The sequence below is a fragment of the Diabrotica virgifera genome, chromosome 6 (genome assembly GCF_917563875.1).
Source record: "Diabrotica virgifera virgifera chromosome 6, PGI_DIABVI_V3a".
In the NCBI taxonomy this organism is placed as follows: Eukaryota; Metazoa; Arthropoda; class Insecta; order Coleoptera; family Chrysomelidae; genus Diabrotica; species Diabrotica virgifera.
Genome location: NC_065448.1, coordinates 237,100,753 through 237,122,733, shown reverse-complemented (window position 1 = coordinate 237,122,733; position 21,981 = coordinate 237,100,753). Strand labels below are relative to the sequence as shown.

The window sequence follows — 21,981 nt, the reverse complement described above, 5'->3', positions numbered from 1 at the left end:
CCGAAAGAGGTCGATTTTTATTTTTAAATTACAATTTTTTGGCATATATTTCATACTAGTGACGTCATCCATCTGAGCGTGATGACGTAATCGATAATTTTGTTAATGGGAATAGGGGTCGTGTGGTAGGTCATTTGAAAGGGCGTTTAATTCTCTATTCAGTAATATAAACATTAATATCATTAGGTATTTATACAGGGTTGCCAAAAAAAATTTTGAATTAAATTAATTGGCGCAAAAAGAAGAATGTATGTAATTTATTTAACTCAAAATACATTGTACTGCTGTCAGAAAATAGAAAAAAAGGTTTATTTCACAAATAAACATTTCTTTTCGCTTAAATTAAATCACAAACAGCCTCCCTCCTACCTATTGGCAGTTTGAACTTTTAATTTAAGCTAAAAGCAATGTTTATTTGCAAAATAAACATTTTTTTCTATTTTCTGACAGCAATAGAATGTATTTTGAGTTAAATAAATTACATGCATTCTTCTTCTTGCGTCAATTAATTTAATTCAAAATTTTTTTTGGCCTCCCTGTATAAATAATGATATTAATGTTTATAATACTGAATAGAGCATTGAACGCCTTTGTAAATGAGCTACAACACGAACCCATATTCCTATTTAAAAAAATAATTACGTCATCACGCTCGGATGGATGACGTCACTAGTTTGAAATGTATGCCAAGAAATTTAATTTAAAAATAAAAATCGACCTGTTTCGGGATTTTTCTCTAAAATCGTCCATTTTAGAGAAAATGAATTTATTCCATAATTTAGCCCCTCTCTGTATATCAGGAGACCGGCGACAATCTAACCAATAGTTTATCAATAATTAAAATGTTAATTAAAAAATTTCGGTCGAAATAATAACCAGAAAGATTATGATACACCAGAATAACTATGATTTTCATATAAAAAAGCACTATACCTATTCAACGTACCTTACAGGATTGAAATTGGACCATTTGAGCGGTCTCAGGAATGTTATAAAGAAACAATTTTTTGGCTTATAAACAAATAGAACCCCTCAGAAAATATTAGATTAAATTAAATTAAGTTAACGCTGTTGAAAAGAGCACGGCTTCTGTGTCCTTTTCGAAGAAAAACAAATTTAATTGCGAGGAGTGATTCCAGGTATAACCGGTCAAATTTGACCGGCATTTGCGACAGAGTTATAAACAACAGGATTTTAATCTTTGAACCATTAGATACCTTTTAATTCCGGTCCTCTTTGTACATACACATTTTCATATCTTCAAGACACTCATAACAAAAAAGATTTATGTCACTGTCACCAAATTATTTAATTATTGATAAATAATTACTTCCCTCAAATTTTAGTTGAAAATTAAAGATTTTGTTTGGAAAACCCGAATTTTCCGAAGAAAATTTCCGTCGAAGGAAATTGGAATAAATTATCAATGTGCAGAATTAAATTACTGTCAATTTTTATGTGAGTGTTTTGGTTTAAAGTTAAAATTTTCGGAGTTATAGAGCAATTATAAAAAAAAAAAGATTTCGGAGTGCTAATTTGTTTATAAACAAAATAGCACACTTTCTGTGGACTTTGCACAGCTATATTACTAATATAGGAAATCTTAAGATTTGATTTCAGCATGTCCAGCAATAAAATAGCTGGTAATTAATTTTCCTTGTTTTTTACTAATTTTCCCAGATTATTACCTCACATCTTTCATTGAGTTGATGATTCATGTTGTGGACATCATAGATATATAATACTCTAGATTGCGCCTTACGATCTTAAAATGGGTGACGGTTGCGACAGAGATAAATGAGCCTATTTGGTCGGTAGTCTCTTTCTAATTCAAGGGGAGTATCGACGACGTCACTATCCTACTCTGTCGTCGAGTATTTTAGATGGTTTGACAGTTCGAGCGGATGGCGACGAGAACTGGTCGTTTGTCTTCGGACGTGGATAATCCTGGTTCGAATCCCATACCAATCTTTACTTTTTTTATTTTTTATTTAATCAATATTGCGTTTATTAGATATTATTACATCTCTAAAGTAAATCTATGCAAAGAAATATATAACAAATAAGAAAAACTGTGTAGGTACCTATAGGTTTTTAAAAATATAAAAGCCAATGTTATTTTTTTAATAAGTTAATTGTAGAATAGTATAAAGTAATTGTTAAAAATATTCGTAAAAAATTACCAATAATTAATATCAACATAATGTACCATCGATTTATTAATGGAATCGGTCATTTCAAAAACAACATGTCACATATTCCTAATTTTACAAAAGAGCAAAGAAAACTAACTATATAGTCGAAAGATGGATGAAATGGATGACATCAAAATTCAGAGTTATATTGTAGTTTTGTTCCTAATGTTTTTACTGGACTGGTGTCGTTTTTGCACACAACGTTTATCTTAAAGGAGTCTATTTCTCTCAAAAAGTTAGTTTCTGAAAATTGTGGACTTTGCTGTTTTTGAAATGACCGATTCAATTATAAGTAATTAGACATTATTTTTATTTATGAAACTATTGTTACAATTTTTTAAAAAAGTAGAAGCAAAACAAACATTCACATCATTCGAATAAGGACGAATTTATATTAATAACGAATGACTTTTATTTTACTATGCAGTTCACAAATTATGTATTCCAATATTAACTTACTATACATACATTTATTATCTGCTAGATTTACTTAGGTCCATTTTTCAGATGTAAAAATATCTAATAAACCCAATATTGATTAAATAAAAATAAAAAAAGTAAAGTTGGTATGGGATTCGAACCACGATTATCCACGTCCGAAGACCAAAGACCATTTCCCGTCACCACCCGCTCCAACTGTCAACACATATTACTCGATAAAGTGGGATATTCACGTCGTCGATATTCCCCTTAAATTAAAAAGAGACTACCGACCAAATAGGCTCATTTATCTCTGTCGCAACCGTCACCCATTTTAAGATCGCAGGGCGCAATCTAGAGTATTATATATCTATGGTGGACATTCTCAATTATTATATTTCTAATTTAATACTATTCTATCTAATTCCTCAAAACAAGCAAATTTCAATTAAACCCAGCTATATTATAATACCTTTTGATTTATTTTTCCTTGCAAGAAATAAACAAAACACATCTAAACTAAACCTAACCTCGCTTTTGGCCATTCATTCATCTCCATAGATTTATAATACTCTAGATTGCGCCTTACGATCTTAAAATGGGTGACGGTTGCGACAGAGATAAATGAGCCTATTTGGTCGGTAGTCTCTTTTTAATTTAAGGGGAATATCGACGACGTGACTATCCCACTTTATCGAGTATTATGTATTGACAGTTCGAGCGGGTGGTGACGAGAAATGGTCTTTGGTCTTCGGACATGGATAATCGTGGTTCGAATCCCATACCAACTTTACCTTTTTTATTTTTAATTTAATCAATATTGCGTTTATTAGATATTTTTACATCTGAAAAATGGACCTAAGTAAATCTAGCAGATAATAAATGTATGTATAGTAAGTTAATATTGGAATACATAATTATTTGTAAAATAAGTCATTCGTTATTAATATAAATTCGGCCTTATTCGAATGACGTGAATAATGTTTGTATTGCTTCTACCTTTTTAAAAAATTGTAATAATAGTTTCATAAATAAAAATAATGTCTAATTACTTATAATTGAATCGGTCATTTCAAAAACAGCAAAGTCCACAATTTTCAGAAACTAACTTTTTGAGAGGAATAGACTCCTTTAAGATAAACGTTGTGTGCAAAAACGACACCAGTCCAGTAAAAACATTAGGAACAAAACTACAATATAACTCCGAATTTTGATGTCATCCATTTCATCCATCTTTCGACTATATAGGTAGTTTTCTTTGCTCTTCTGTAAAATTAGGAATATGTGACTCGTGTCTCGTGTTGTTTTTGAAATGACCGATTCAATTAATAAATCGATGATGATACATTAGGTTGATATTAATTATTGGTAATTTGTACGAATATTTTTAACAATTACTTTATACTATTGTACCATTAACTTATTAAAAAAATAACATTGGCTTTTATATTTTTAAAAATCTATAGGTACCTACACAGTTTTTCTTATTTGTTATATATTTCTTTGCTTAGATTTATTTTAGAGATATAATAATATCAAATAAACGCAATATTGATTAAATAAAAAATAAAAAAAGTAAAGATTGGTATGGGATTCGAACCAGGATTATCCACGTCCAAAGACAAACGACCAGTTCTCGTCGCCATCCGCTCGAACTGTCAAATCATCTAAAATACTCGTCGATAGAGTAGGATAGTGACGTCGTCGATACTCCCCTTGAATTAGAAAGAGACTACCGACCAAATAGGCCAGGGGTGTCAAACTCAATTTTGCAGAGGGCCATATATTAAATTCAGAATGTGTCGGCGGGCCAGATTCAAATAAAAAAAAATGTACTGAATTATTATAACATTTTATTTAATAGTATACTTATAATATACGGTTGTTAAAAATCATATCAAAGTTATAAAAGAGGGTAATTATTTTGAGCTCGAGGATCCAGATACCTGACTTCTCTTGTTTTTGACAAGCTCATTGATGTCAGGTATCATATTCGTTGTATTTATTTTAAGAATTGATTGGAGATGTTCATTTGTAAGTCTTGTGCGATGTTTGTTCTTATTTATTTTCATGACGGAAAACATCTGCTCACATAAATAGGTGCTACCAAACATGCACAGAATGCGTGCTGCATGCTTTTTTAATTCCGGGTAGTTATCCAAACTCTTGAAATATTGTGTATAAAATGTAAGTGCGTTAACCTCTTTAAATTTTTCTTTCAAAATACTGTCCGATTGAAGATCTATCAACTCCATTTGCAAATGAACTGGTGCCTGTGAAGCTTCAAAATTGAATGGATTGTTGAAAATTGGGAATTCCATTTCATTCATTTTGTGGAAGTCTTCAAAACGATTGTTGAATTCCGTGATAAGATTTTGCAGAAGTTGAGAATATTGATCCAATTTTTTTTGATCCACTGTGCCAAATGATTTTAAATGAGGGAAATGATCCAAAGTTTGATTTTTTACCTGATTTTCCCACAGCCTCAACTTTGTTTCAAAGGCTTGAATACATGAGTACATTTGAGTGACAATCAGATTTTTACCCTGTAACTTTACATTCAGATCAGTCAAGTGTTTATTCATATCTACCAAAAAGGCACAATCAACCCACCAGTCATTGTCATAATCAATTGGGTTGCCTTTTTCTAACATGAAAGCTTGAATAGGGCCACGTAATGCAAAAAATCTTTCTAAAACTACTCCTCGACTGAGCCAACGAACTTCGGTGAAATAAGGGACATCAGAAAACTTTTCGTCCAAATCTTGTAAAAACTGCCTGAACTGTCGGTGATTTAGTCCTCTGCTCCTTATAAAATTTACTATTTTAATTATAGGTTGCATGACATGGTCCATTTTTAAATGTTTGGATGCCAATGATTCCTGGTGAATTATACAGTGAAATCCCACAAAATTTCCTGATGTTTTCTGTTTTAATTTAGTTACAACGCCCGAATGTTGGCCAACCATGGCAGGAGCGCCATCCGTAGTTGTGCTGCTAAGTATATTCCAATCGAGTCCATATTCTGCCATCAAATGCTCCAATGCAGAATAAATATCATTTGCTGTTGTAGTACCTGTCAATGGAACGCACTTTAATAGTTCTTCAGTTATTTCAAAGTTACTGTTAATACCTCGTATAAAAACAGCAAGTTGAGCTGTATCAACAGTATCAGTGCTCTCATCAACAGCCAGTGAAAAGTTTGTAAATTCCTTAATTTTCTCCTTCAGTTGAAGAACCAAATTTTGAGATAAATCATTTATTCTTGAAGCAACAGTGTTTCTTGACAGCGAAATATTTTGAATTATTGACTTTTGAAATGGAAATGAAACATCGGCAACTTTCAACATACAGTCTTTAATAAAATCACCATCAGTGAAAGGTTTTGATCTCTTCGCGATTTCTAATGCAATAATAAAACTTGATTTCAGGGCATCTTCGCTCTCAGTATTAGCTTTAGTAAACATCGATTGTTGACCTTGAAGTTTAGATTTTAAAGATGACAATCTGTCCATTCTTATTTTTTCAGTGTAACAATCGAATTTTGATTTATGATTCGTATCATAGTGTCTCTTCAAGTTAAACTCCTTACAAACAGCAACTGTTTGATTGCAAATCAAACACAGTGGTTTACCTTTCCATTCTATGAAAAAATATGCATTTTCCCATTTAGACTGAAAAACTCTACGTTCACTATCAACTTTACGTTTTTGTGACATTATGCCGAAATCGTAACAAATATGGAACTCGACACAATTATGGATATCGCACACGCACGACACAAACAAATGTACAATACCTTCTCAACCACTACTTCGCAACTGACTCACGTGACACGTCGACGCACTTCTTTTATATCGATAAGGAAGGTTCTAGTCTAGACTCGAAGCGCATGGAAGATTCTATTGTTCTCAACAAAAATAATAGGGTGTTTCCGCTAAGAGATGGTGTTACTGTCTATCTCTCTCGCTTGTCTAGGCACGCGCTGCCTTTGAAATGACTTATAAATGTAGTGTAGTGTACGCATTTTAAAACTTCCGTAGAGCAATCGAGTGAAGTCTAAAAGCTCTAAAAAACATGATTCTTCTTTCTGTGACACATTGCGATCGCGGGCCGTATTGGTATGGCCCGGGGGCCGGATGCGGCCCGCGGGCCGTATCTTTGACATGACTGAAATAGGCTCATTTATCTCTGTCGCAACCGTCACCCATTTTAAGATCGTAAGGCGCAATCTAGAGTATAATATATCTATGTTCATCTCCGTGTCAAATAATTTCGACAGTCGCCATATTGAAAGCGACTTGTTTTTGGTCGAAATTTGATTTAGAATCAGGGCCCGGATCTGACAGGTGCGGCTAAAGATACAGTGCGGCTCCCTAATTTGCGCATGCGTCAAAATATTTACAACGTTGTCATGTTGTTTACACATTGACATCGCCGGGAAATTCAAAATGCTAGCTCGTGGCAAGGAAGCTTTTATTTTGACAAATGACATAATAATATTTTTGTAATTTGTAATGTAAATGTAAATATAAAAATAACCTATAAAAATAAAATTCTATTTTGTTTTACCTGTACATGTAGGGTATTAAGAAAATATATTATTATAAGATCATTGAAAAGAGTAAAACGTTGAATTTAATTATTTTGTCAGATAAAGAACAACATAACCAACATACAATATGGAAGTGCTATTTTAGGTTTAAAAGTTTTAAATACTTTTGCATATTATGATGGGTATATAAAATTGAGAATTATGGACAAATGACACCATTGCATAATCTTCAGAAAGTAGTTGAAGTGCTGTATAATCAATCACAAATTGCCTCAAGAATTGTTATTGAAAGAATATTTATTTGGTATTTTATGAAGAAAAGATTCCCCATATTAATATGTGAAATGAGATGCAAGTTACCTTTTTTTTTGAAGAATAATATCGGCTTGTATACTTTTACATAATATTGCAGTTGTTAAAAGAGAAAACATTGAAATACTGGAAAAGGAGGATGCTGTTAGTTAAAATCAAACAAGCTGCGGCAGTACCTACATTTTCAACGAGGAGCAAATCTAGTGCAACTAAATTTTGTGTGTGTTTGTTTTAAAAGATTATTCTCCATTTAACTCAAGCCTAAATGGTTCCCACATAACAATTTCATGTTCTTGGTAGATTCGATATTCAATATTCGATAAGTTTATTCCAAGAATAAACTTTTACGAATATTCTAAGTAACTATGTACATGAATGTGCTCAATATATTTGGTCCGAGGATATTCTTTGAAGTATATGCAAAAAACATGAAATTTAGAATGTTTTTATAGTATATGCTATGCTTCTACTACACACATGCTAAAAAGAATATATTCCGACGAATGTTGGTAGTATAATATGCTTCGAACATGATGGGAAGATCATTGTAATGTAGTATAATGTTGATAATTTTATTTTTATTGGACTGCAGTTTGTTAATAAATTTATAAATAAATAGGTATATTATATTGGTGACTGATTTAAGTATTTTATTATTATTAGCAGTTTATTAATAAATTTATAAATAGATACATGATATTGGCGTTTGATTTTGAGTAGGTATCCTTTAACATTTATTTTTTATCTAATTCTGTTAAAAGGACAACTAGCAAATGTATGAACAAAGAAGTTACAGTAGAGCGTCGATTATCCGAACTAATTGGGGGACATGGGCGTTTGGAAAACCGATTTGTTCGGATAATCCAACTATATTGAGATTGTCATACATATTTATCCACAAGTGAATGAAAACCATATTTATATAATTATATTTGTTTATACCTTGATAATGACAAATAGCAATTAAACAAAAAAGTGCAGTCTTTGCAACAACATATTTTTGGATACAAAATTGAAGATATTTTAAGCGTTAATTACTAACGCTTGCTCAGTACTCGAGTGCAGGGCACAGGAGTCGGGAGTTCGGATAACCAGTCGTTCGGTTGATCGACGTTCAGATAATCAACGCTCTACTGTATTTTAAAGGACAAAAATAATAATAGAAAAATTAGCATTATGGTGTTTTTTTTATTCATTTTTTTGACAGTGTGTTTAAATAAACAAATGCTGATGACACGAAAATGAAAGTGTAATACATACTTTTGGTTGAAAACTTTATAGATTATGGGCCGGTACTTCATGTCCCGGTTAAACCTCGGTTAGCTAATCAAGAAAGAAAAGTACCTCATTGGGCCTCTTGCATTGTAATATCATGTATAATCATAATATCATCATCATTGGCTCCACAACCCATGGTAAGTCTTGTGACCTGTTCCAGAGTCAGCTTCCTATCCCTCACCTTCGTTTTCCATTTTCGCACTCCTAATCATAATAATAAGTATAATTGTGTATATGTCTATGCTATGCATATATTTCTGTCCTGATTAAACCCGGTTAGCTAATGGCGGTTTAACCGGGACATAAAGTACGGGCCCTATATCTAATATAATAAAGGATTAAAATTCCAAAAACCTTTGTTTTATTGTATTAACCTGTTTATATTGTTAATACCATAGGTATATTATGTTACATCTATTGAATTGAACTGTACTTTCGAATCCAGAATTTTAACAAATCCTAAACTTTTCCACAATTTCTCAAGCATGATATTTGTGCATTCAGATTGATTGAAATTACATATTATATATCTATACCTACTAAAAACATTTATTTGCACACAAAAATGTCTAAATTAATTGTAAAGAATGTCTATGTGATTCTTGTAATTAACAGTTTCAAATTATATAGCTTCAATAAATGTCCTTTTTTCATATTTATTTGGGTCAAATCATGAATCATCTGTATCTGAGAATAAACTTTTATTTAGGAGTCCTTTTTAATGAATAAAACAGGACATACACCTACAACTTAGATCCAAAATATAAAAAATATCCAACAAACAACCAAATCCAAAGCTGTGACAATGACAAATATACAAAATACAAGTGAAGTTAGATGCGTTTCTTGTTCTCAACGTAATTTGACAAATTTGTCCTTCAAACTATCTCTGAAACGGCAACGTTGGAGTTGAGGACACGCATGCGCAAATTAGGGAGCCGCACTGTATCTTTAGCCGCTCCGCTGGATCTGACCACTTGGACCGATAAAATGGCGCAAGGTCACAGAATCTGTCTGACAGCTAAACAATGAAATTTATTGAAGTTTGAAGTGCACCTTCGGGTTGTTCGGTGTCGTCAGGCAGGGGAAGGTAGGCTCCCTCTCCCTCTATGCTAATATATACCTCTATGATAATAATCATAAAAGTTTGGTTTTTAATTTTTCTCCGTGGACTCCCTTAGTTAATACTAAAGTTATTTAATATGGAATGCAATGAAAATATTAAGGATTCTAGAAACCAAGAAACATTAACAGGTATTAAAGATGAAGGAGATTCTCCACAGAAATATAACAATATAGAAGTTAAATCAGAACTAGATGAAAGCAGTTATGGACAGGAATCTGTATTAGATGAGTATTGTTCAGATTCAGAGGATATTAAAATAGAAAACCATGTATTAGAAGATGTCTCTAATGAAATTAAAGTTGAAATAAAAAAAGAACTGGAAAATTGTAGCATTGGTATGAAACTCGTCTTCATTTTTAAATATGATATGTCATGAATGAGATATTTCACTAAAGTACTGAATAAGATTTTGGGTTTTTCTCTATGGATTAATCCTGAAAATTGTTTCTCTGAGTTTAGTGTAAGTTAGAACACTAACCCTCGTTTCATATATGCATGAAGACACTCCAGTGGTGGCACAAGCAATCTCATGGTAACTTTCACATTACACCAAACGTTCCAACCTATGTGTAATGAGAAAGATACCATAGGATTGCTCAAACTACTTTTGGAATGTCATTGTGCATTCTAACCCTCTTACGTTCCAAATTATTAGTGTGTGAAAGGAGCGTATTACAACTATTTGTGATCAATACTCTTATATTCATATGCCTTTTGTTTTTCTTAATGAAAAAGGTTCTTGGATCCAAGGAAGAGCCATATTGAATTTGGGTCTTCTTCGTCTCAGATTCTTGACATGGGTCAATTTTTGACAATATTGAAATTTCTTCGAAAATCAGTTTTTTATGTACCAATGCACCATTCCGGGCACGAAGATCCTGCATTCACCACCTTTTTGTACGATGAGAATGATTATAGAGCAATCATTTGAGGGGCAGAATAAGCTTAATGTGAACTTTATAGACTCAGAGAAAGCGTTTGATCGTGTAGATCGCAAAGCCTTATGGAAACTGCTAGAGAAATATGGAATGCCTCCCAAGTATATCAGAATTATAAAACTGTTCTACGAAGGGTCCACAAAGGGAAATTAACAGAACAAATAGATATTGGTACAGGAGTAAGGCAAGGCTGTGTACTCTCTCCGACCTTATTCCTGATATTAATCGACTGGATCATGTCCAAGGCTACTAGTAATAAGACTAGAATAAGATGGAATGTTTTTAACCAACTTGAGGACTTGGAATTTGCAGATGATACATCATCGGTCTAAATCGCAAATTGCTTAAGTCCATTTTTTCCGAAAATTGTTTTTTGGTAGGTATCTAGAAGTAGACAGTAAAAGCTACCGCCTGACAATTCCCACAAGCGTCATTATTTTTTTATTTCGCTAAACGAATTTTGCTGAAGTCCAAACGTTCTTTCCCATTCAGACGAATATTGCCTATGTCTGCGTTTATGAAGTTGTTTTGATTGAAAACGTTAGAAAATGTAAGTAAATAAATATATTTTGACTATTATTTTTAATATGGATATAGTATATAAGTAGAAAGTTTGCGTAAATATTTTGTTTAACTAATTTTGGTCAATTATGTATTGCATGGAGTTAGGCAATTTTCTCTTTTTTAAATTTTGTTCAAAAGTTTTTTGTCTCTTGTAAAATTTTCAATTTGTGACTTAGGAAATTTGCGATTTAGACCGACGATATGCCTTTTAACAGAAAAGAGACAACACATGCAATGCAAAACTGAAAAAGTAGCAGAGGCAGGGAAGAAGGTTGGACTTAACATAAATGTCAGAAAAACTAAAATAATGAAAATAAATACAGCGAGAGAAATGGGAATATCACTGGGAGGCACGGAATTAGAAACGGTAGAGAAATTTAACTACTTGGGCAGTATTTGGAACAACAAAGGAGGGATGGAGGAGGATGTATAACGGAGAATAGGAATAGCTCAAAACGCATTCAATAGTCTAAGGAAAATGTGGTCTTCACGTCAGATGACAAATAAAACCAAGATAAGACTATTCAGCAGCAATGTGAAGACTGTGTTACTATACAGGGTTGGCATAGAATTTCCCCATCTTATAAAACCCAGTGGGTTTTTTCGGGTTTTTTCAATTGATAAAACCCACTATTATTGGGTTTTTTGGGGTTTTTTCAAAAATAGCAAATTTTCAGTTGAATGAACGTCATATTTATTTCTGAATAAAAACAAAAACTAGCATAACTACCATGAAGTAAGTAGTAGGTGAATACAAAACGAGAGAAACTGAAACTAAACTAATAAAACACTTATTTTAAACATGGTATATAGACAAATAAAAAAATAAACAAGTTTCTTGTTAAAAAGCATCAGCAAAGCATATTAGTTATCAGGAAAATCAGAATCTGTATTTTTGTCACATTCCCAATTCCCATTCGTTATTCGTTAGACTCGGTCGAGGACGAGGACTCGGTTCTTAAATGATTATATATTTTTACCAAGTTTGCAGCTCTATCGGCACCTAATCTGTTGCGAAGCTTAGTCCATATTAATCCATATGAAGAAAAAATGCGCTCAACAGATGCAGATGAAGCTGGACATGAGAACAAAGATAACATATAAATACAAAATTCATATGGTATTTTATTTGTTTTTTTATTTTTTATTGATATCAGCTTCCACCATTTCTTTGTTGAGAATTTTTTGACAAGTTCTTCTTTGAAAAGTGTTGCGGGGAACATGTCTGTATCCTTAATCTTGAATGATAACATCACTGCCAAAAACTCATCAGAAAGATTCGATGCAACCCATTGTTCGACTGTTTCCTCTTCTTCCCCTGTAAGTCGTCTTCCCATGTATTTGTGATCCATAGTATTTGCAAAAAGGTGAAATGGTTGAATGGCAAAGTCATATCTCTTTTTTATTTCTTGTCTGTATGACTGTAACAAATCATGGTCGAGGGCATCTTTCCATATTTCTACTGCATCAGAAATGTTTACAGAATCACTTTGGAATCTGTCTAGAGCTTTCACAATAATGGCAAGTTGTTTTTGCAAATACAGAGTCTCTCTATATATGGCGACATTATCTAATATTTGGGAGATATTTTTATCAAATTCTTGCTCCTTCTCTGTCCTAATCTCAACATATATGTGATAGTTGCTTATAAATTGCTGACATTGTCAAGTTGCTTTATTTTGTAAGCATATTTTGTTATTTTATTATTTTTGCAATAAAATTCATAATTTTTGTAAAACTTTTGATAGAGCAGAAACTATATATCAAATCTAAATAAAAAACTGAAAATCCCCAAAAAAACCCGTCGGGTTGGGCTTTAAAAAAAAACCCGGGTTTTTTCCAACCCTGTTACTATATGGAGCAGAAACTTGGAAAGTGTCAAGAAAATGTATTGGATAAATGCAGGTCATCATCATTCTCTTTGCCTTATCCCTATGCGGGGTCGGCTTCCCTAATTGCATTTCTCCACACAATTTCTCTATCCTGGGTCATATCAATATTAATCCCCTTTACCAACATGTCCTGCCTAATTGTCTCCCCCCACGTCTTCTTTGGTCTTCCTCTCGTACTCCTTCCAGGAATCTGCACTTCAGCTACTCTTCGTATTGGATGATTAACGTCTCAACGTTGAACATGACCAAACCATCTCAACCTATGCTCTCTCATTTTGGCATCAATTGGTGCCACACCTAGACTTCCCCTAATATATGTACTCATTTTTAATTTTATCCTTTCTTGTCACTCCACTCATCCATCTAAGCATTCTCATCTCCTCCACATGCATTTGTTGTTCCTCTTTCTTTTTCACTGTCCAACATTTAGTTCCGTACATCATAGCCGGTCTTATGGCTGTTTTATAGAATTTTCCTTTCAGCTTCATTGGAACTTTTCTGTCACACAACACACCACTCGCTTCCTTCCACTTCATCCATCCAGCCCTAATTCTACTGCATGCATCTCCATCTATTTCTCCATTACTCTGTAATACCGATCCCAGGTACTTAAAATTATTGTTTTTTACAATCAGTTCACCATCCAAAGATACCATTTTATTTGTAGTAACTCCATCTTTAAATTGAATTCTTGTAATGTATCTATTAAAATCATATTTGAAAAATTAGCCAATTTAGACATTTTTAAAGGCTCTGGACCAGATGGAATTCCACCCATACTATTAAAAAAATGTAGATGTACTTTAACCCGTCCCTTATATTTTCTGTTTTCTCATTCACTTGATTCAGGTATTTGTCCAAGTTTGTGGAAATCTAGTTTTATTGTTCGTATTCATAAATCAGGTGACAGGAGTAATATAGCTAACTACAGACCAATAAGCATTCTTTCTTCTATTCCTAAAATTCTAGAGAGTATAATATGCGACTCTATTAAAACACCTTTATGCAATGTACTAATTGAAGAGCAACATGGTTTTCTTTCAGGTAGATCAACTTCTACAAATCTTTTACTTTTCACGCAATACATATCTGATGCTTTGGAAAGGAGACTACAGGTGGATGCTATTTATACAGATTTCTCCAAAGCATTTGACACTGTGAATCATAAATTGTTGGGTAACAAGCTTAAAGCTATTGGATTTACGGGCAATCTGTATAACTGGTTATGTAGTTACCTAACTAGCAGAATACAACTTGTTAAAATTAAACACTTTCAATCTAGTGAAATTTCCGTAACATCTGGTGTTCCACAAGGAAGCCACTTAGGGCCTTTCCTTTTTAATATATTTGTTAATGACATTAAATCTCAAATTAACTCTAAATTTCTGCTATTTGCTGATGATTTAAAAATCTACAGAATTATCGAATCCGTCTCAGATTGTGAAAAACTTCAAAATGATATTAACAAAATTATGGCATGGTGCAATTGGAACCAAATGAGCATTAATGTTGGAAAATGTCACTTTATTAGTTTCTGTAGAAGAATTAACAACCTCTTTTATAATTACAAATTAGCTGAAGAACCACTGAAAGTTGTATCAACTGTAAGAGATCTAGGTGTTCAATTAGATTCCAAACTAAATTTGTGTGCTCAGTTTGATTATGTGAATAACCAGGCATTTAAAAAGTTAGGCTTCATTATTAGAACTTCTAGATGTTTGCATAACATTAATTCCAATTTACATTTCCCTAGTTAGATCTGTTCTTCAGTATTGCTCAGTTGTTTGGTCACCCACTTATGAAGTCCATATAGCCAAGCTTGAAAAAGTCCAAAATAAATTCATTAGGTACTTAAGTTTTAAATTACACAAACCTGTAAGTGACCATTCCTACTCAGAAATTAGAAATAAATTAAACCTTCCTAGGCTATCTTCTAGACGGATGTATGCTGATGTTTTGTTTCTTCATAAACTACTGAATTCAAAAATTAATTGCAATGATCTACTGTCTCTAATTGACTTTATTGTTCCCTCTAGAGTTACTAGAACATCCCAAAATTTTGCAATTAAATTTCATCGCTGCAACTTTGGTAGGCATTCTCCGCTGAGTAGAATCATTCTAAATGGAAATAGAATAGACCTTGATTTGTTGCTGTGCGCTTCGGAAAATGTTTGTAGACAGTGTTTAAAAAAATTTTTGTAATCTTATGTGATTTATATTTGTTATTTACTTTGTATTATTTTAATATTTGTTTTTTCTATACAGCTGCATCGCCAATGTTTGTCATACATATTTACTATATCTTTATATTTATTGTATCACTAGATATTTATAATATTTTGTGTATATATTAAATTGGGTGGTATCCCGTTAATAAATAAATAAATAAAAAATAAATAAATAAATAAATAAACCATATATCAAACCAAGAGCTATGGACAAGAACTAACCAGGAACGTATATCTATGATAATATGCAAAAGGAAATGGAGTTGGACGGGGCACACACTAAGGAGACTTGACACAGACATAGCGAGGTAAGCCCTAGAATATACACCACATGGAAAGAGAAGACCAGGTAGACCCGTAGAAACGTGGAAAAGAAGTGTTGAAACAGAAATTAATGCTATTGGGAAAACCTGGGCAGAAATAAAGATCAGTGCAAAGGATAGGACAGAATGGAGGCAGACAGTTGACGCCCTATGCTCCGCATGGAGTGAAGAGGAATAAGTAAGTAATGCACCATTCCAAGCAGAAACAACATCAAGCTCGACGTGCTGTAATAAACTGCAGCTTATATTGAATATCTAGGTATTCCACTTTAAGACCACATGACATGAGTCATCTACTGATGTTATTTCTGCTCAGATATTAGTGTATAACTTCTACTTATTTCTATACAGGAGCCATTTTATTTACGTCAACTAAACTACAACATCTTTGGTATTCATATTATGCAAAAAATCAAGGGATGTTTTACTACTACCACGATGGTCGAGCCCGAAAGGGTTCCAATGAAGTTGCTTCATTTCTTATGGATTATTATAAGTTTGAAGAATATTTTTGAATTTAAAAAGTGGTGGCCTAAGCATTACAAGAAAACATGTTTATCTACCGACTCAATGGGCAGAAAACAAGAAAGTGATAAAAAAATCGGTTTCCAGATTTTAAACTACAGCAGACTCGCGATTATCCGAGGTAACTGGGACCGTGACTACCTCAGATACGGAAAAACTCAGTTAACACTCAGATTGGCTATATTCATACAAAAACACGTAAATAACGAGAACTGTAGATATTTTAATGACAAAACTGATACAGTACTGTCTACAAAAGACAAAAACATTTACCTTATCAATATTAATATTTAAAAAAGTATTTGCTTGATTTTTATTTTATTTATTTACGGGCAAGCCCAATTCAGAAAATATTACAAAAGAAATATTACAAAGACAAAAGCAAAACCATAAACAGTGTCAACACAAAGAACAAATATTATAATATGTATTGGATAACAAAGCTAATAAGTTAAAGGAAAAAAAGAACATTACGGTATAAAAGACAAACAAAGTTTAAGCTTAAAAAATTGCTGATAGAAATTATATCACTAACATTGTATGTTAAAGAAATGGTTTTTAAATCTATCCAAGGAATTGCAGAATATATTTAAGTCATTTAGAGAATTCGCAAGTCTAAGTGTTCGTGGTAAAAAATTGTTGTAAGTATAGTTATATCTATGAAAGCTTATGTGAAAAGTTTGAGTTTGTCTTGTTGACCGAGTAGGTACAGAAAGGCCAATTTTTGACAGAAGATCGGGACAGCTACTATTACCATTAATAATGTTGAATAAGATTGTCAGATCTTTTCTTTTTCTACGGGTTTCTAATGAAGTAATATTCAATAATAATTTAATATATGTGTAGCTACGATATATTTGTTGTTTAAAAGCTACGTATCTGAGAAAGGTATGCTGAACTCTATCAAGTTTATTTTTATGAACTAGATAATATGGGGACCACACAGAAGAACAAAAATCAAGATGAAACCAAGCATTTTCGTAGACATTTGGGCAACGGTACTAATGTGGTGTTTAAAGCTGAGTGAAGAGTCTAATATTATGCCTAGGTCTCTGATTTGTGTGCATGATTGCAATGCTTGATCGTTAATAGTATAGTCATGTGTTAGTAAATGGTGATTCCTACAGAAACGCATAATATAACACTTACAACATTTAATTCCATGCCATTAAGAGAGCACCACTGGGATAATTTATTAATATCTGATTGTAGTCCAAGAGTATCATCATGAGATCTTATTATTGTAAAGCACTTAAGGTCATCAGCGAAAAGGAGAGCTTTTGTATGGGAAAAACAAGTGGTAATATTATTAATGAATAGATTAAATAGTAGCGATCCCAGGTGTGAACCTTGAGGAACACCTGAAGTTACAGGAAAAATGTTAGAATAACAGTGATTTACTCTAACCATTTGAGTTCTGTTTTCTAAATAACTACATAACCACCTAAATACCAGACCATCAATACCATAAGAACGTAATTTATGTAATAGAAGGTCATGGTTTATCTTATCAAAGGCTTTAGAGAAGTCAGTGTACACTGAATCAACCTGCAAACCCTCCTCCAGGGCTTCAGATAGGTAGTCAGTATGACTGAGTAGACTTAGCTCAGCAGATTTACTGAAAGAAAACCCAAACTGTGAGTTAGTAATAACACTAGAGCAGTCGTAAGTAAGAAATTCAGTTATAATGCTTTCAAATACTTTAGGGATAGTGCTTAGAATAGATATGGGGCGATAGTTCTTAATATCAGATTTAACACCTGATTTATAAATAGGAGTTACATAAGATTGTTTCCAGAAGTCGGGGAATTCACCAGAATGGAGAGAGGCATTGAAAATATGATAAAGGGGTCTAGATAGTATAAAGCTGCATTCTTTTAGAATAATAGGAGGAATCCCATCGGGATTTTGCGTAAGCTTCATTCCTCTTTTTGAGGCGGCGATGTTGCGCCAAGGTTGAAAGTTGTAACTCACCAGTTCTGACTTTTGCCTCGGTTAACCGGAGGACTCGGATAACCTAGACTAGGATAATCGCGAGTCTACTGTACTACCATTGTTTTATCCTATAAACCAACCAGGGACTGTAACAGTATCTGAAAATATTAATGGTTTTGTCAATAACAACTTTAAAATTAAAATAAATGATATAATGTATAAATAATCGAGGGGATCAGATGCTAAGGAGTACAAGTGATAAAATGGTTTAGTTGAGAAAAACGAAATTAAAGTTAAATTTATATAGTAAATTGTACAGTGAATTAATCACTTATGGACTTATTTTGAATTCATTTTATACATTTTATTTATCTAATTGTAAAAGCTTTTGTAAAGTTATATTTATTTGCATTCAAAATATTTGAAATTATGAAAAATACGCCCGCACTTATACCCCTCTCCTTCAAATTTTGCACTTGTTTCTCTTTGCCACTTAGTACCTTACGAATTTCTTAATTATGAAAAATTACTTTTTATACATTTTGTGTTATTTCACTTATTTTAAATACTTTTTTAAGAGCTTGATTTGCAAAGATGCTAAACGATTCACTAAAAATAATATCCAACACCTTACAGGCAAAGGGATACAAGTGTAGTTATACCTGTTTGCCGCAACCTCTTTTTAAATATTTCGTAAGTAGTCAAACTAGAACCTGCGATATATCGCCACCAGTAGTTTAATTCACCTGTATCTCTTTTACACTAAATTTTTAGTACTATCTAGTATTATTTTGTGCACTCGACTCAGTTTACAATAGTTTGTCACTTGTACCCCTGAGCATCTAATCCCCTCAATTATGATAATGTTTATATTCCCTATTTAAAAATAATGTGTTGGGGATGTGGAAGAGAGGGGGATGACAAATGACAGATGTATATATCATGAAAATGGGTCCCCCTTAGAACAAAAATCGACCTGTTTTGCCATTTCCTTAAAATCTAATAATTCCTGCCAAATATCGAGGTGGACTCATTTCTTTGGCCCACCCTGTAAATTTTTCTTAAGTAAAAAACAAATCCTTATTATTTATAATTTGGTTTTTATTTCAGGTGATCCACAGGATATTACAGCGAAAGTTACCAAACCATTCGGTGCTCCCAAAGAACATTTGAAAACGTATACTGGTGAAATAACTTATAAATGTGAAATTTGTAGTGAGCAGTATACTACACAAAATAGTTTAAATGAGCACAAGAGAATTCACACTGGTAAAAAACCTTATAAATGTGAAATCTGTAGTAAACAGTTTACGAAAATTAGTAATTTAAATACTCATAAAAGAGTTCACACTGGTGAAAAACCTTATAAATGTGAAATTTGTAGTAAGCAGTTATCCCAAACAAGTGCTTTAATTTATCACATGAGAGTTCACACTGGTGAAAAACCTTATGAATGTGAAATTTGTAGTAAGAAGTTTACTGACATAAGTCATTTAAATACTCATAAAAGAGTTCACACTGGTGAAACACCTTATAAATGTGAAATTTGCTCTAAACAGTTTAGTCAGAAAGTTTCTCTAAGCACACATATGGTAGTTCATACTGGTGAAAAAAGTTTTATTTCAGGTGATGCACAGGATATTACAGCGAAAGTTACCAAACCATTCAGTGGTCATAAAGTACATTTGAAAACTAATAAAGGTGAAAGACCATATAAATGTGAAATTTGTAGTAAGCTGTTTACTACTAAAGGTAATTTAAAGCAGCATAAGATAGTTCACAGTGGTGAAAAACCATATAAATGTGAAATTTGTAATGAGAAGTTTACTAAACAAAGTTATTTAAAGGATCATATGAGAACTTACACTAATGAAAAACCTTATTTTTCTCAAAAACGTGTTTTAAATAATCATATGGCAGTTCACTCTGGTGAAAAACCTTATAAATGTGAAATTTGTAGTAAGCCGCTTTCCCACAAAAATACTTTAATTTATCACATGAGAGTTCACACTGGTGAACAACCATATGAATGTGAAATTTGTAGTAAGCTGTTTACTACTGAAGGTAATTTAAATACGCATAAAAGAGTTCACACTGGTGAAAAACCTTATAAATGTGAAATTTGTAATAAGCAGTTTACACAAATTAGTAATTTAAATACTCATAAAAGAGTTCACACTGGTGAAAAACCTTATAAATGTGAAATTTGTAGTAAGCAGTTTAGTGCACAAAAAACTTTACATAATCATAATAGAGTTCACACTGGTGAAAAACCTTATAAATGTGAAATTTGTGGTAAACAGTTTACGAAAATTAGTAATTTAAATACTCATAAAGGAGTTCACACTGGTGAAAAGCCTTATAAATGTGAAATTTGTAGTAAGCAGTTTAGGCAACTAAATGGTTTAAATTATATGAAACTTCACAGTGGTGAAAAACCTTATGAATGTGAAATTTGTAGTAAGCGGTTTATTATAAAACGTTATTTAAAGTTCCATATGAGACTTCACACTGGTGAAAAACCTTATAAATGTGAAATTTGTAGTAAGCAGTTTACTCATATAAGTAATTTAAATACTCATAAAAGAGGTCACACTGGTGAAAAACCTAAATGTGAAATTTGTAGTAAGCAGTTTACTACTAAAAATTATTTAAAGCACCATATGAGACTTCACACTGGTGAGGAACCTTATAAATGTGAAATTTGTAGTAAGCAGTTATCCCAAACAAGTACTTTAATTTATCACATGAGAGTTCACACTGGTGAAAAACCTTATGAATGTGAAATTTGTAGTAAGCATATTACTACAAAAAATAGTTTAAATAATCATATGAGAATTCACAGTGGTGAAAAACCTTATGAATGTGAAATTTGTAGTAAGCAGTTTACTAAACTAAGTAATTTAAAGCAGCATATGAGACTTCACACTGGTGAAACACCTTATAAATGTAAAATTTGTAGTAAGCAGTTTAGTTACTCAAGTTCTTTAGATTGTCATATGAAACATCACAGTGGTGAAAAACCGTATACAGTAAGCGCCACCCTACTAGATACATAGGAACATGAGCTACTCTTGGCAACCTTAAAAATACTAATTTAACCCATTACTTCCTAGCGTTACAATTATGTAACAGCGAAGTGGTGCCATCTAAATAGATCCTCTATCGCATACGTCGCAAATTTTCAGTTAAAAACAGGTTATTTCTTGTCAGAAGGTGATATTGTTTACATTGTTTTAAATGCGCGATTTTTTTAGAACTTTTTTTTTAATCTGTGCGTTGATAAAATATAACAAAAAAATAAATCTTCAAATAATGGACTTTGTTGATAAAGAATAATAGTGCGGCAGATTCGTGCAAATATTATAAGAATTGTGCATTTAGTGGTAGAAGCATATAATTTGGACCACACATACTACACATATAAAGGTTCAAAATTAGACAGGAGGCCATCTCAGATTTTACCTTTTACAAAAATGGCGGCATTCAAAATGGCGACTATACATATGTGACTAATAGCACGATAACTTTTGAACAAAAAGTCCGATTTCAACCAAATTGGGTATATAGGTTCTTTTTCGACGTAAAAGATCGAGGTCTTTAACTGGAAGAATCGGTTTGCCAGAAGTTGCGTTTTTCCTGATTTTTTTATGTAAAAATATGTTGTTTATTTTTTCATTCTTTCACCCT

The 21,981-nt window shown here is 32.4% G+C and overlaps 1 protein-coding gene and 1 long non-coding RNA gene across 5 annotated transcripts in view; one reads left to right on the top strand and one right to left on the bottom strand.

Moving 5' to 3' along the window:
• LOC126886330 (zinc finger protein 665-like) overlaps window positions 1-21,981 on the top strand; it is a 368,013-nt gene that overhangs the window by 89,406 nt on the left and 256,626 nt on the right. The gene's annotated exons all lie outside the window — the stretch shown is intronic.
• The window catches only part of LOC126887372 (uncharacterized), a 125,033-nt gene that overhangs the window by 44,735 nt on the left and 58,317 nt on the right, over window positions 1-21,981 (bottom strand). For all 4 annotated transcript variants that reach the window (XR_007699032.1, XR_007699031.1, XR_007699033.1 and 1 more), the window contains exon 2: window positions 18,331-18,449. This is a non-coding gene — a long non-coding RNA (uncharacterized LOC126887372). The remainder of the gene's footprint in view (window positions 1-18,330; window positions 18,450-21,981) is intronic.